Source organism: Lycorma delicatula, chromosome 11 (genome assembly GCF_047948215.1).
Source record: "Lycorma delicatula isolate Av1 chromosome 11, ASM4794821v1, whole genome shotgun sequence".
Taxonomy (NCBI): domain Eukaryota; kingdom Metazoa; phylum Arthropoda; class Insecta; order Hemiptera; family Fulgoridae; genus Lycorma; species Lycorma delicatula.
Genome location: NC_134465.1, coordinates 11,631,112 through 11,645,048, shown reverse-complemented (window position 1 = coordinate 11,645,048; position 13,937 = coordinate 11,631,112). Strand labels below are relative to the sequence as shown.

Genomic DNA, 13,937 nt, shown 5'->3' with positions numbered 1-13,937 from the left:
ATGGATATGCTGCTATGTTGTTGACGGTACTTCTCCTGCATCTCTTATAATTTGGCGTGAATGGAGTGCATACACCGTCAAAAGGGATTCTGACCATAATTCCGTTAATACTAGTCGCAATTTCATCCGTACAACGGTGCTTCGTACTAATTCAACAAAGAGACTGCGGGGAATAACGAAATCATCTATGAGGCGCCTTTTTGGCATTAATTCAGCGATGTTTGACACCTACATGTGTGAATTTATGTGCCGGAACAGTCTTTTGATGAAAATAGAAGATACGGCAGCTTCTGGCCATCAGTAATGCGAGTTGTAATTTAGTGTGTTTCCACACTGTATTTATTAAATTTGTTTCGTTTTCATTGTCATTTACTATTATTAGTTTACTCGTAATAATCTACAGGAAAATATTTACGTTTTGTAGGCAGATAACAGATGGTAACCGAATTTTGTTCGTGGACGGAGAAATATCGATCGTTTAAGATTAATGCCGTCTTGATCTTTATTTAAATAAATTTTAAAGTGTAAATTTTACGAAATTCTTATTTTCTAATTTATTTCAATAACCGTTAATATACATTAGCTTTTCAGTTATATACTCCAAATAAATTAATTCGTTTACGAAATAAAAACTATATCGATTATGATTACTTCTAATTGTTTGGTTTTTCTCCGCCAAGCGTCGGTTAAACGAAACCTATTATACTTTTTAAAGTATAGAAAACGTACGTATATATAGATGCGCAGTAGTTGTGCTCGGTATGACAAGTATTAATAGGACGGTGGAGGGAGGACCTGATAGATGTAGTCAAGATCCAGCAATCCGTACCGATCCTGCGCGTCAACTGAACCTTTCTAAATTTTAACAAGTAATACATAAACCGTTATTGTTCAGACGCAGTTTGTTACGCGTGTTATTTAGTGTAACAACTGTACATACTTTGTTATGAAATTCTATTTTGTATTCAAGTTTATAAAATTTTGTTTGTCACGATAAGCTGTCTGTATCACATTTTTACTTCCTTGTACGAAGTAAAGAAAGTATTGTATAATCGCGAAAAATTGCAAATTTCAGATTTCAACGGAAATATCCATTTTAACCATTCCTTTTAATCTATTTTGTCTAGTTCCGGCGGGAAGTCTGTACGTACGTATGTGTCTCGCGTAACTCAAAAACAATTAGCCGTCAGAATGTTGTAATTTTACATTTAGAACTGTTGTTACATCTAGTTGTGCACCTCCCCATTTGATTGCAATCGAGTGGACCAAAAGTGTCCAAAAAACCCATAATCCAAATGTTTTGGATTTTGGACGTTTTCTTAACTCTAGGAATAAGCCCTAATTGAGAGATTTCAACGATATATCATAAGTCGTACTTATTTTCATCGGTTCCAGAGTTATAGCCAAATCAAATTTTTGGACTTACAAGGGGAAGGCACATCGGTTCGAATCTGACATTGGTTTCGCATTGAATCCGCATCGGTTCGAATCCTTTTTTTAAATTTAAGTATCGATTTATTAATAATTATTAACCTCCGATTGTAAAAAAAGTTTTACAATAAATAATAATTCCAGTAATAAACAATAAAATATATATAAATATATATCTATGGAGAAATATTAGAAGTTATTAATGAAATAAAATTTTGTGTACTTTTTATTTATTTTTTTTAAATGTGTGTATGTATGCAATTTAATAGGCGTACAAGGAAGTCATTTGGTGTTCACGTCAGATTTTTTTTAAATTTAAATTGATTTATTAATAATTATTATAAACTCCTATTGAAAAAAAAATCGGAAGTTATAAGTGAAATAAAATTATGTACGTTAAATTTTAATTGAAAAATTATTTACAGAGGTTAATAATTATTAATAAATCGATATATTTAAATTAAAAAAATTTTTTTTAAATATATGTATATGAAGTCGGATTCGAACCGATGTGTGCATCGTTACTGATCGACACGTTGTCACTTACATCACGTAACTACGAGGCGTGAAACAAAATTAATTCCAAAATTAATTCATAAACTAACATAAAATGCTGATACGAACAACACAAAAAAATGTGACGCAATTTAGTGTCCACCACAATGCAATTGTGTTAATGTCCACTGTATTAAATTGGAGGATCGTATCTTACTTTCAAATGAAGTCTAATGAAGTGCAGCAAAAAACGTGTATATGTAATTTAATAGGCGTACAAGAAAGTCGTGTGGTGTCCACATCAGATGTTTTTATCATCAGTACAATTTATTTACGCCATTTTTCCAGGTTGTTTCATCCGATCGTTATGAAAGTTTTTAAATATAATATAATCTTATCGATAGATCTTTCCGGTTTGTCCAGTTAGATAAGTTTACTTATCCTTTTAAAATAATCTTCCGCTTTAATTCTTTTGTTGCCGTTACAGCCCGTTGTGAGGTTTGGCCTGCTCCACAACACCACTCCAATTTCCTACATCGTGAAAATCACGTCATCGGAACCGAAAATCTTGGTTTCGTAACCAGAATAATAATCGGTGTTATTATTTTTTTTTTTTTTACGAGTCGAGCCGTCATAGCTCTCCTACTCTCAGCCGAAAAGACACAGTTTTTTTATGTTTGTGGTTACTCACCGACATTTTCCTCCATTGCGGGTAAGATTTATTGTTTCGTAAACAGATTAATCGGCCGACTTGAGCGGTTGCTAATATTTTATGGTTACATCTATTCGACAACAATGCTTAAATCGATTCTCAATAACCTTCTGTTAAAACACGAATTTGAGGCCGATTTCTTCTGGCGTTTCCCCACTTTAGTTACGTTGTAAAAACAAGTTACAATGGGACTGCGAAAAGAACTTTCTATATAAAATTAATAGAAAAATTCATCTGTTCTGGCGACCTGGATTTACACGATACAGTATTTCAGTTTTCTACGTATTTAGGAAGTCGGAGAATTAGCGATATATACGTGAGGGCTTTCGCATTTGTATGCGTTTGTTAATTGAGAACGTGTGAATACGTTGTTCCTTTTTTATTCAATTAATGGTATAGTAAAAGTGTGACTAATATATAACACTGTTGTGTCACATTTATATGTAAAAAAAATATAATTAAAGATTGTTGTTATTGTTACGTTAAAATTATGTATTAGATATTTTATAATTACATTACGCTGCTTTTCTTTCACATACATGCGCACGCTACTGTAATTTATGTACTGCGAACGAGAAGGGAATAAGATATATTAATTTATTATTGTTTTATATTTTATTACAGAAATTTAGTTGCGTAATAGTTTTGTTATACAGGTTAAGAAATACATTCCTCGGCCAGGCCAGGCCTTTCTAGCTGAAGGAGTTGATGGAATGAAATACGATTTACCCTCGGTCGCACTGCAAACCAGATTCCTAAAGGATCTCCTTCCCTAGGTAATTCATGCTTGTCCTTACCGTAATCCCACGGGAGATCGGGTATCTTTACCAGGTAAGGATAATGGATTTTCGGTTGACCGGTTCAGTTGTAATAGATCCGTTTCTTGTAATTATTTAATGAAGCGTCGGTGAACAATACTCATATTTTCGTGGCTTGTATTGATCGTTTTCTGACCGATTACATTTACTATCGTACCGATTATTTTTGTTATAATGCGCATTTCGATTTTAAATAATCATTTCGTAATTTCGGATGAAAAATCGTTCTCTCCTGCTCAACATTCTGTTATTCTGAATTTATTCACGATTACTTGTCCATCGTAGTGGAGAATTTTTGTAGTAATGTAATGTATAATAAGTTTTTCTTTCGGTTTTGAATGTACACAGCTAATACGGACTATGTCTTTAAAGTCTTTTAAAATTACTTTATACGTGTTTTCCTGGTGGTCATGTTGTTAGTTTTTTAAGGTAATTTAATTAAAACTCGATAGTTTTAAACGAAAAACAGATTTTCTAGATAAACGTTTTGACGAGTTTTTTTTTGTCACCGTTGTTCTTGATTCAATTATTTTCAGCGATATATGCCAAAGATATTCTAATTTTATGGGAAAATTTAACAAAATTAATTGGAAAACAGAATAAAAAAGTTACATTCCATATTTCCCTAACGCTTACTAGTTTTTATCGGGTTTGCATTTCTTTTCATCCATTTTCAAAAAAATTAATATATCGAGCGATTCAAAAAGAACTTCACAAATAAAATTTATCGAGATAACTTACACATTCGGTTGAGGTGTCATTTCGCAGCAAAACACATCAAGTTTTCATTCGCGCAGTTCATTAGTACAGAATTTGGCCACTAGCGCTGTCATAAATGTCGTTAAAATTGGATACATTTACTGCTGCGGAACGTGCTCGCTGTGCGTTTTGGTTTCACGATTTGCAGTCAGCAACTGCAGTTAAACGTAATTTTTTTTATAGAATACGGTTAGGAGCCTCCTACCGTACTCTACCAGACAATTTATTCTTGGTACCAAACCTTCGTCGAGACAGGTTCTCTCCAGAAAAAATCTGCCCGTTCTTCATCCAGGAGGCAACCGTAAACGGTAACGTTTGTCTGGACGTGCTTTAAAATTTTGTAATTCGTCAGTTATAGACGATGATGACAAGATGAACGCCATTACTATCAGCAAGGCGGGTCACCACCCCACTGCCGCCTAACAGTCCGAGATTTTCAGTCGATTTCTTGGTCGGTTGTACGATCGTGATGGTCGAATTTCTCATGGCCACCTCGCTCTCCAGATTTGACCCGGATACAGTTTTTCTTTTGGGATTTCATTAAAGATCGGGTTTACCTTTACCTGCAAATCTTGTTGAGCTGACTACCAATTAACGCCGCAGTTGCAGAGGTAACACACGACTTGCCGGTTACAGTTTGGAATGAAATCTACTTTAGGTGTGACATATGTCGCATTAAAAATGGAATTGAATGTCGGGTGACAAAGTGATCCTATTTTTCTATGAAATGAAATCTCAATAAATTTTTATATGCTTTTGAAGTTACAAAATCCTTTTTGAATCGCAAGATATATTCCTGTATTCTAGGGAGCCTTACATCACGCTTGGTAGCAATCTTTATAATTTTTTTAGCTTCTTTTTTTTATCAAAATGCAGGTTTTTTCGTACGATTAAGTATTTTTGTTAGATCATCCAAAATTTAAATTAAACTTAAAAAGAAAAATTATTAAAAATGCAACGAAAAATAAAAAAATAATACTTCTGTAATTTATCGTGTTTTTTTTTTAATATGTAAGCCAGATTAAGAGGTTCCAAGATAATAGATGTTGATGTTCCTTTATTCTTAATTGGATCCGAGGTAAGAATTTAATGAACAATTCAGAAAAGTGGCATTCGTTAGTTTTTAATAGGTTTTACTTCCTTGTACGAAGTAAAGGAAGTATTGTGATGGCGAAAAATTTCGGTTTTCAGATTTCAACGGAAATATCCATTTTGATCATCCTTGAAACAATTTTAACTAGTTTTGGTGTGACGTCCGTACGTATGTATCTTGCATAACTCAAAAACGGTTAGCCGTAGGATTTTGGACTTTTGTAACATTTAGTTATGCACCTCCTCTATTGATTGCAATCGACCGGGCCAAAAGTCTCCAAAAAAGCCCATAATCAAAAGAATTTTGGACTTTTTCTTAACTACAGTAATAAGCCCTCGTTGATAGATTTTCAACGATATATGATAAGTGGTACTTATTTTCATTGCTTCCAGAGATATAGTCGAATAAAAGTTTAATTAATGAAATATTTGGATCTTACAAGGGAAAGGCACACCGGTTCGAATCAGACTTCATCTGCTTTTTTTTAACTTGTTTTTTTTTTTTTTATTTTAATGTATTGATTTATTAATAATTATTAACCTCTGATTGTATAAATTTTTTTTACGATAAATAATTATTCAGTAATAACAACAAAAAACAAAACATGAAAAAAGGTAAAAAGTTATTAATGACATAAAATTTTATGTACTTTTAAATACGTGTATATGTAATTTAATAGGCGTAAAGGAAGTCATGTGGTGTCCACTCACATTTTTCTTGTTAAACTTATTTTAACTTTCTCTCTTCTGGAAATCATGTACTTGGTTTTTCGGCGTAACATTTCAAATAAAATATTACACCGTCCTATACCTTTAGATTTTTTTTTCTTCATCGTTGCTTGGTAGGTTATTATTTATTGCGAATATTCCGTTATTCGTAGTATTTAATTGAGAAGATTAGGGTAACTAATAATTTCCATATTCCAGGATTCCAGATAACCTTCATTATGCTCTGTGACCATAATGCTCACATTATTCATCCTGGTTCACGCTGTTTCTTTGTGTTAATTTCTTTCACTTGTTTCCTTTTCTTACACAGAAACAAGTGAAATAACAAGTTTTGTTTTTTTTTTCACACAGTTAACATTTTTTTTATCGCCCTATATATAAATCTTTTTTTTTTAATAAATGAAAAAAACATGTTTTAAAAATATTTTTATTTTAGACTGTATGGAATTAATTTTTGAGGAGGACATCGCAAGAGGTCTGAGTAAAAAAGATAAGGTAGAAAATGTAGAAGAAGAATGGGAGAATGTTAAAAAGGAAATTCATAAATCAGCAGAAGCAAACTTAGGCGGAATAAAGAGAACCGGTAGAAAACCTTGGGTTTCAGACGATATATTGCAGCTGATGGATAAACGTAGAAAATATAAGAATGCTAGTGATGAAGAAAGTAAAAGGAACTATCGGAAATTAAGAAATGCTATAAACAGGAAGTGCAAACTGGTGAAAGAAGAGTGGATTAAAGAAAAGTGTTCAGAAGTGGAAAGAGAAATGAACATTGGTAAAATAGACGGAGCATACAGGAAAGTTAAGGAAAATTTTGGGGTACATAAATTAAAATCTAATAATGTGTTAAACAAAGATGGTACACCAATATATAATACGAAAGGTAAACTCGATAGATGGGTGGAATATATTGAAGAGTTATACGGAGGAAATGAATTAGAAAATGGTGTTATAGAGGAAGAAGAGGAAGTTGAGGAGGATGAAATGGGAGAAACAATACTGAGATCTGAATTTAAGAGAGCATTAAAAGATTTAAATGGCAGAAAGGCTCCTGGAATAGAGGGAATACCTGTAGAATTACTGCGCAGTGCAGGTGAGGAAGCGATTGATAGATTATACAAACTGGTGTGTAATATTTATGAAAATGGGGAATTTCCGTCAGACTTCAAAAAAAGTGTTATAGTTATGATACCAAAGAAAGCAGGGGCAGATAAATGTGAAGAATGCAGAACAATTATTTTAACTAGTCATGCATCAAAAATCTTAACTAGAATTTTATACAAAAGAATTGAGAGGAGAGTGGAAGAAGTGTTAGGAGAAGACCAATTTGGTTTCAGGAAAAGTATAGCGACAAGGGAAGCAATTTTAGGCCTCAGATTAATAGTAGAAGGAAGATTAAAGAAAAACAAACCAACATACTTGGCGTTTATAGACCTAGAAAAGGCTTTCGATAACGTAGACTGGAATAAAATGTTCAGCATTTTAAAAAAATTAGGGTTCAAATACAGAGATAGAAGAACAATTGCTAACATGTACAGGAACCAAACAGCAACAATAACAATTGAAGAACATAAGAAAGAAGCCCTAATAAGAAAGGGAGTCCGACAAGGATGTTCCCTATCTCCGTTACTTTTTAATCTTTACATGGAACTAGCTGTTAATGATGTTAAAGAACAATTTAGATTCGGAGGAACAGTACAAGGTGAAAAGATAAAGATGCTACGATTTGCTGATGATATAGTAATTCTAGCCGAGAGTAAAAAGGATTTAGAAGAAACAATGAACGGCATAGATGAAGTCCTACGCAAGAACTATCGCATGAAAATAAACAAGAACAAAACAAAAGTAATGAAATGTAGTAGAAATAACAAAGATGGATCACTGAATGTGAAAATAGGAGGAGAAAAGATTATGGAGGTAGAAGAATTTTGTTATTTGGGAAGTAAAATTACTAAAGATGGACGAAGCAGGAGCGATATAAAATGCCGAATAGCACAAGCTAAACGAGCCTTCACTAAGAAATATAATTTGTTTACATCGAAAATTAATTTAAATGTCAGGAAAAGATTTTTGAAAGTGTATGTTTGGAGTGTCGCTTTATATGGAAGTGAAACTTGGACAATCGGAGTATCTGAGAAGAAAAGATTAGAAGCTTTTGAAATGCGGTGCTATAGGAGAATGTTAAAAATCAGACGGGTGGAAGTGACAAATGAAGAGGTATTGCGGCAAATAGATGAAGAAAGAAGCATTTGGAAAAATATAGTTAAAAGAAGAGACAGACTTATAGGCCACATACTAAGGCATCCTGGAATAGTCGCTTTAATATTGGAAGGACAGGTAGAAGGGAAAAATTGTGTAGGCAGGCCACGTTTGGAGTATGTAAAACAAATTGTTGGGGATGTAGGATGTAGAGGGTATACTGAAATGAAACGACTAGCACTACTAGATAGGGAATCTTGGAGAGCTGCATCAAACCAGTCAAATGACTGAAGACAAAAAAAAAAAAGGAATTAATTTGTCAAAAGTAATGTTTAATAATAAATTCTTGTTTTTTTTCGTAGGTTTCTAAAAGTTGAAATTTAAAGAAAAAATTATTCTTTTTGTGCTTTCTTATAAAAAAAAAAAAAACTTAATTTTTGTTTTTCTTTATTTAAATCTTGTTTTTGTTGTAAGTTATTATTTTTAATCGATTACACTGTATACATTTATATATTATGGTCTTTAACAGTCTGTTTTATCACAGCTCTTTGTTTCAAATTATAAAAAAACAGCGGTGAAAAATTAGAATTAAAATAAATAGATAGGGTTTATATGTATATTATGTAGAAGGGTGGAAAAGAATCTGTGTGTGGGCGATCGAGTTTGTGGGACGAACATCAGGATGTTATTTGTGATAAGATAGTCCGGTATTATCTGTTAGTGTCGGTCTATTATGAAGGGTTTTATGTTGTATTTTGTTTATAATAATGATTATAAATCATTTGACTAAACGAAGATGCGATATAAACAGTACTGTTTTTAGTTTATTGCTGTGTACATACGTTAGTTTATTTACGTCTGAAATATTTATCAGTAAAATGTATTCATCTCCATCGTTTCGGTTCATATTTAAAAATTATATCTTTATTTGTGTTTAATTCTTCCTTCTCGTATTTATTTTATTTTTATTTCTTTGCTGAACATCCGGGTTTGATTTTATTCATTTCCTTTGTTTATCTATAACGAGATTCTCCTCTACTATTTTATTATGTGGGTTTGTGTCTTTTTATGTAATGCATTCATTCAAACGTTTATAAAGGTTTGTTTTTAAAAGATTTTAACGGCGACACGTTTTTTTATTCTTTTACCGATGTTATTTGTACTTCTTGTTAATGATGAAGTAGTAATACTTTTACGGTCAAAATTGAAAATATTTTATATTTGGCGCGGATTAAGTGGAAATAAAACGATTGATTACCGTCTAAATCTGTTGTCCGCTTAATTACAGGAAAAACAAAATAGTGGGAGCACCCTGAAAAAGCAAAGAAAGTTGTCAAAGAAGATTTTTTACTTTTAAGATAATTTTATTTTTCCGTGAGTTAATTTCTGAAGTCCCATTTTATATATTTTTCAGTTCTTTTATCAGCATAAACAAATTACTGCTAATGAATCTTTGTTGTATTCAACTCGATAATAGATTTCATATCTGTTCTCGAGAAAGAGGTGTACACATAATCGTCTTTATTATTCCTTATAAATTGGGAACTGTGAGAAATTCATTATCGAACGGGACAAGATGAGAGTAATGTTTAATAAAACCGATATCATCTCTAAAACCCATCGGGTTGGTTTAGCGGTGAACGCATCTTCCCAAGTCAGTTGATTTGGAAGTCGAGAGCTCCAGCGTTCAAGTCCTACTAAAATCAGCTATTTTTACACGGATTTGAATACTAGATCGTGGATACCGGTATTGTTTGGTGGTTGGGTTTCAATTAACCACACATCTCAGGAACGGTCGAACTGAGACTGTACAAGAGTACACCTCATTTACACTCGTACATATCATCCTCATTCATCCTCTGAAGTAATACCTAACGGTGGTTCCGTAGGCTAAGTAGAAAAAGAAAGAAAAAAAATCTCAAACGGCTCTACATCTATGTACTATATTGTGTTATAAGGTGTATAATTCGTAAATAACAATGTATAACTAAGCTTTTTTGTTTTTAAAATACCAGGTTTCCGTAAAAGAACTTCGGAGTTTCTAGAACGAATATAGTTTTTATTTTGCAGCAGTCAATGTTGTTTAACGGCTGATCTTGAAGCGAAAACAATTAAACTTTAGTGTACATATTCTCCTTAAGATAGCACTGCGTTAGACTGTTGCACAGGCCAAACTTTTATCAGTCAAGCCTGCACTATTATGGCGTCGCCTCAAGAGAAAGCAAGGTGCGTGTTCCGGTTTGCAAAAACAAAATAGGCGTGTGTTAAACGTCGAAATTATACGCTAGTCTATCGTCTAAATTTTCCGAGTGACAAAAGCGTACGTAATTGGTGCGAACAGTTTTTTGAAACCTTTTTAAAAGGACACTCATCGGGTAAGCATAGATATATGTCAAAGTCGTAGAAACAATTCGATCGTCTTTCCGATGAAGTCCGAAACGTTCATCTTGTTGGACCCTTTTTTAACTAACATTTATAAAAGCGTTCCCCGTAATTTTTTTCGTAAGCCATTGAAACTTCGTGCACAGTGATGCAAGAAGAAAAGTACTGTTTTTGTGTGCATTCGGTCCTCAAATTTGATAGCTTGTTATTAAAAAAATCCCTTTCGGCACGCCGGAAGATGAAGGTAGATTTCACCGTTGCTAAGTAGGAGATAAAAAAAGATTTCCACCTTAAAGTTAAAAAAAATGTTACATTTGCTGAATACGACAGTGATTGCATGTGAAAAAAGTTTCACATGTTTAGCATACAAGCCCCATCTTCTTACAATTTGAGTTAACATTTTGGTCATCCCTTGCCGTAAGGGTTGATCATACCAAAAATTGTTACAGACAAAAGTTTTAGGTAATATTCAGCGGACTGACGATCACTTTATACCGATTCGATGCTGTGCCTATTAAGATATAATTTTTGTTTGTTTTCGAAACCCGATTTTTCCACCCCCTTGCCCGATAGTTTAGTGATATCAGAAAACTTTACTTAGGTAGATTTTAGGTCCTTGTCCAAAGAATAATAGGAACTTTAGACGAATTCGTTATTTTACTTAATAAGAAAGTTATAGCGATATTTTGTTTTGTCGAAAATTTTAGTTTTGGCTATACTTATTAATTTTATTATCTACTTTTTTGTTTATTCATAAACTAGTTGATATATTGTAATTTTGAATGTGTTTTATTTGTATCTATAATGTTTTATTTATTTTTTTGTGTTTAGGGTCTTCATTAAAGAATGGTGAGGGGTTTTGAAAATGAAAACAAAAATACTTACATTTTATGCTCTTTATATATAGAATTTGTCATCTCAAACAGTTTTTTTACATAACTAATAAATTTCAATATGTGCACATTAGCCGCTCGGCAAATGTTCAATCGTTACACAGCTCTGCTTCTACCCGAATTAACATATCTTCTGTTTTGTTTACACGGTTTCATTAATACTTTTCTTTAAGTGACGTATTTTTTCGAACGAACAGTGTTTTTTATTTACCCCCTACAAGAAAAAATCGCAAGAAGTCAGGTCTGGACTCGTTGGTGGCCAGGGTATATAGGTCCTTACCGGCCTACCCATCGATGTCCAAATTTTCTGTTCAAAGCCTGGCTGACGAATACATTCAAGTACGGGGATGCGCCATCTTATTGGAAATGAATTTGTTGTACGTTTTCGAGTTCGTCCGGTCGAGCAAAAGTAGTAATCGTTTGAAATATCGAGATAAATATTTCCATCAATAGTTTTTTTTCAGCGAAGAAAAAAGGCCCGATTATACAATTTCCCGGACAGCTCCGTCCGGGAGAGGTGGATGCTTCGGCGTTTTACTTTCGATTATCGGGCGGGGACTCCTTCCGGAGCCGCCGGGGGAAAAATTAAGACCGTAGTCCCGTTGAGGGTACCCCTTCGGGGTCTCCTTATTTGAAGCATGGCAAGAAAAGACCGAGTCCCAGCTACTTGGGTGTGGCCTTGGGAACGGCATAGCCGGGCCCGGGGTTATTGCCCGGGTGGTTTGAGGCAATGTCACCCCCCCCCCCCCAACAGAGCTGAGTTTCCGTTTGAGCATGTGTCCGACTCTGGGGAGCGGGACAAATAAGAAAGAAAAAAAAATCAATCTTGTATTAAATTTAAAAATAATTTGAATTAAATTGATTTTGAACAAAGTACTGATAATGATAGTTTTATTTAGATTATGTACATATTTTTACTGTAACAAAAAAAAATTGCTTACTCATGTTTTTAGTCTTTAGTTTTTATAATGTTAAAGTTATTGTTTTAAAATAAGTTGTACGTGTTGTGTAATAGTGGTGGTGTTTCAAATAGGTACGCATTCGTTCACTTCTCAGGTCAAGGCAAACGTGACGTGACTAACAATATTTTTGCATTAATATTATTATTCAGTACCTACTTATTGACTTTTATTGCTTCAAGTTATTAATATATCGTGTAATCTAAGTACGTACGCATAATCGGCGAGTTGTAAGTTATTATTTCCTGGTTATTTTTTTAATGTACCTTTTTTTGTTGTAAATTGCACAAATATGAAATTATTTTTTTTTTAAGTTCATTGCATTATTGTTTATCGAATTTAAGATCTATGAGTACAGATATAAGTACACTTCGCCTTGGAACACCTTTATATATATATATATATTTTTAACTCGTTATGGCTGTATATTTATTAGAATGTTTGTTTCACCAGACTGTCCAACAGGATGTCTGAGTATTATAGATATATTACTTTAGACATTTTATTATTCTTTATTTGTGTCCCTTTACATCCACTATTGCTGAATTGATTTTCACGAAACAAATATCAAACGATTCATCCAAAACCCGAAACACATCTGACATTAGTTATGAAGTTTTGAAGAACCCAAAATGGTGGATGAATTTTAGTTGTTTATTTACTCCCTCTTCAGAATTTTCACCGTATTGAGAAAAATTCTAGCAGTGGGTATTGCAAATTTGTACAGTTATATAGTACCGGGTTATTCAGGAAAGGACTTTACGACTTCTAAAAATTTAATTAGATAACTTACAGATTCGGTGCAGGTCTAAATTTCGTAGAAAAGCACATCAAGTTTGTCCCTTAACATTCACTTTGGTGGTTTCCGTTTGTAATGCGACATACTTCCCGTCTAAAGTCGATTTCATTCCAGACTGTTGCCGGCAAGTCGAGCATTACCTCTTCAGCTGCGGCGTTAATTTGAATTTTTACTTCAACAAGATCGGCAGGCAAAGGCGGTACATAAACTCGATCTTTAATGAAACCCCGCTAGAAAAAATCTACCGGGGTCAAATCTGCCGGGTGGTCATGCGATTGGAACTTCACGACCGATCTACCGACCTGGGAATAAAGTATCAAGAAAATCTGAAACTTCGAGGTGAAGCCCCGTCTTGCTAGTAGTAATGGCGTCCATTTGGGTCATCATCGTCTAGCTGAGGAATTAGAAAATTTTGAAGCGTGTCCAGATAAACGATACCATTTACGGTTTCCCCGTGGAAGAAGGACGGCCGTACAGTCGTTTGTTTAGGGCACAAAAAACATTGACCTTAGGGCTGTCACGATGGTGTTGCAAAGTTTCATGTGAGTTTTCGCTACCCCGTATTCGGCAGGCGCTGATGTGAAACGTTGACTCATCGCTAAAAATTATATCGTCTAAAAATGTATCGTAGTGTGCAATTCTATCCATCATTTGCGCACAAAACTTCAG

General features: G+C 33.6%; 1 protein-coding gene across 3 annotated transcripts in view; it reads left to right on the top strand.

Annotated features, from left to right (window-relative positions):
• The window catches only part of UBL3 (ubiquitin like 3), a 568,876-nt gene that overhangs the window by 99,282 nt on the left and 455,657 nt on the right, over window positions 1–13,937 (top strand). The gene's annotated exons all lie outside the window — the stretch shown is intronic.